The sequence below is a fragment of the Cervus canadensis genome, chromosome 21 (genome assembly GCF_019320065.1).
Source record: "Cervus canadensis isolate Bull #8, Minnesota chromosome 21, ASM1932006v1, whole genome shotgun sequence".
Taxonomy (NCBI): domain Eukaryota; kingdom Metazoa; phylum Chordata; class Mammalia; order Artiodactyla; family Cervidae; genus Cervus; species Cervus canadensis.
The window spans coordinates 57,828,129-57,831,000 of NC_057406.1; the positions used below are offsets into that span (position 1 = coordinate 57,828,129).

Sequence of the window (2,872 nt, forward strand, 5' to 3'; positions counted from 1 at the left end):
GCCATGACCTCACCTCTCTGAGCTTCCATTTCCTTCTTCTGTCAGTTAGTGACAACCATCCTTTTCTCAGACATTCATCCTGAGGATGGGGAGTTAGGCGGAGTCTTAACCCCCTGCTTACCCAGGAGTCTTCCTCTGCCCAAGTGTGAGCAAGATCCAGTTGTTCTCAGCTTTGCAGATGCAGTCACCAGCTGTGCATCTCTTCAATAAACCACACACACCCTCTGGGCCCAGATATACACCGGGAGGGAAAAGCGTAAGTGAAAGCCCTCCTGTCTGAGTCACTCAGGCCTGACCACCCACCGGGCCCCACCCTGGGCTATTGCCTCCTCCCTTTTGACCCCTTAGAGAAACAAGCTCAGCTCTGACATGCCAGGGCCTTCTTGGCTCAGCACATCCTACCCGGGATCTGTGAAGGAAGACCTGCCACCAACAGACTGTGAGGCCCTTGGCAAATCACTCTCCCACCGCATGGGCTTCTTCCCAGCCCCTCCCTCTCTCCCCCTTTCCCACTTGATACACGCCTGCCTTGCTGACGTTGCTCTGGCCAAGGGGTAAAGGCTGCTGTCCAGGTCTTTGATCTAGAAGAGGAGAGCTGGATGCTTATCCCATACCACACCCCACTCCCCACACCAGCACCCACCACTGGGCTCTGGAGCAAGGCCAAGGCTGGGCGAGGAGCCTGAGCCAGGGTCAGTCCTGCGGCCCTGTGAGCAGGCTTTTCCAGATACAGGGGAAGCAGGAGCTGGGGGTCTAGTGGAGAAGGGGTTGGGAAGGGGACAAGTTGGGGTCAGCAAAGGGGAAGTCATGAGTTAGACTTGCAGACAAACACAGAACCTCAGCCCTGAAGGAATCTCACATCTGGGTGTCTCTGCCCACGTGCACTTCTACCAAAGGTCTCGGTGGACATTGGGATTCAGGCAGCTTTACCTTAAATAATTAGAGAAAAAGCTTTTTTTATTTTTTGTGGTTAACAGGTAATATATAGTCAAGAGTGGGTTTAGCAGCCTTAGGAGACAGAGGAGCTAAGCAGCAGAGCTGAGCAGGGTGCAGCCACAGGCAGGAGCCGGCTAGGACTACACGTGGTTTGGAAGCAGGGCTGTGACAGAACAAGTCTCTTATCACCAATTGTCATTGACAGGGAGATGGGGCCCAGCCCAGCTCATCACTCATCTGAGTGTAAACTCTTTGTAGATACTCTGTGCAAGCAACACAACTTGCCGAAAAGAAGCAGCTTTAGTGTAAATTCTGACCTCTGCAGACTTAGCACAACACTGCTCAGTTAGGTTTAAGCCCCAGGAAGAAGTCAACAGGAGGTTGTGTGCAGCTGGTGTGAAAGCGGCTCTGAATTGCAAGGTACCTTTGAGACATGGGAGCAGCAGCTTAAAACCACCCAGTGCCGGGGCCTGCAGAGAAACTAGAAACCACCAGCAGAGGCCCTGCTGGGAGGGACTCAGGTCCTGGGTGGTGGGCATGTGCGTGCAGCACAGACCCCTGCCCGTCTCTCCCACGTGGGACAGGACAGCAGGTGGCGACAGACAGCCGTGTGACCTGGGCTCCAAGAAGGCAGGTACACTGCCCCGGACCCAGGACATTTGTGCTACAGACATACCATGTGCTTGCTTTACTTCCTCCTGGGACAGGACACCCTGTGTCCTCCCGAGCAGTCAGCTCAACCTGGATGCAGGAAAGAGGCTGGAAGCACACAGAGGCCCCATCCAGGACAGTCCTTCCCAGGCAGGGGCCAGAGCCACATTCCTGGACCCTGGGTCCAGCTTCCTCCTGTTCTCCGTGGGGGTGATACCACCTGCTCTCAGAGGAGCAGTGAGGATCTGATGAGGACCCAGGTGATGGTGCTGACACAGCGATGGCCCAGCCCAGGCTCCACAGGGTGAATTTCCCTGCAGGGAGGAGGAACAGGGAGTGGGATCCCAGTGAAGACTGGTGTCAGGGGAGCAATGTTCCTGGAGGTCAGGGCCCACTGCACCTCCCTGTTGCCTGTACATATGTAACATACACGCAGAACACAGAGAAAGGGGCTCAACAGAGCAGGAGAGGCACTGGCATCACCTGGGGCCCTTCACCCCTGACATCACTGCAATATGCAGCAGGTGGAGGTGATGCGTGTTTGTCTCCAGTTGGGGAAGTGAGCGGTGCCCTTGCTGTCGTGTGTGGGGTGCTTGGACCCAGAACAGGGTGAGGAGAGTCATTTCTGTTGGTCTGAGAAGAGGGCACATGTGCATCTAGGAGGCACTCAATCTGGAGCCTCTTGACCTGAGACTTTACCCCCAGGGTTCAGGGTCGCTGTTACTCATCCATCTTCCTCATCCTTCAGCCTGTCCTACTGGTCCGAAAATATAGTCCCTGTATCCCAGCTATTCTGTGTCCTGAGAATTTGACACTGGAATTCCTGGTGCTGGGACCTAAGCCCCCTGCTGGCGGGGGCTCAGGGGACAGACCGGGAGCTCATGCAGGGGGACCTGTCCCGCTTCCTGTCCTTCCTGAACTGCGCGAGTTTGGGGGCTTCTTTCCTTTCTCTGACCTGCCCTGCTTCTCCCAGCACCTCCTCTGTGTCACTTAGTTAGACTCAGTCTCTTGCTCAGAATCACAGGGCTCTCACCTGACCCAGGGGTCACCGCAGTATTGCATCAACCATACACTGAGCTAAGTGGGGTCCAGCTCTGAGGGTTCAGGGAGACATTGGGGTGGACACTGAATGGATCTGTACCCAGCGCCTGAATCCCTGCCCAGAAGTCTGTGCAGGATGGGAATTCTCCAGGAACTGATGAAGAACTGATGAAGGAATGAACTCCTATTTCTGAAGGTCAGGCAGGCGATGGGCATGACTGCTGATGGTTCGATCCCTGAGTCG

General features: G+C 55.4%; 1 protein-coding gene across 1 annotated transcript in view; it reads right to left on the minus strand.

Annotated features, from left to right (window-relative positions):
- The window catches only part of LOC122424051 (apolipoprotein L3-like), a 9,887-nt gene extending 9,777 nt beyond the window's left edge, over positions 1–110 (minus strand). Inside the window, exon 1 of the mRNA XM_043441697.1 lies at positions 14–110. The gene's annotated coding sequence lies outside the window, so the exon portion shown is untranslated. The remainder of the gene's footprint in view (positions 1–13) is intronic.
- Between the last annotated feature and the right edge of the window lie 2,762 nt (positions 111–2,872).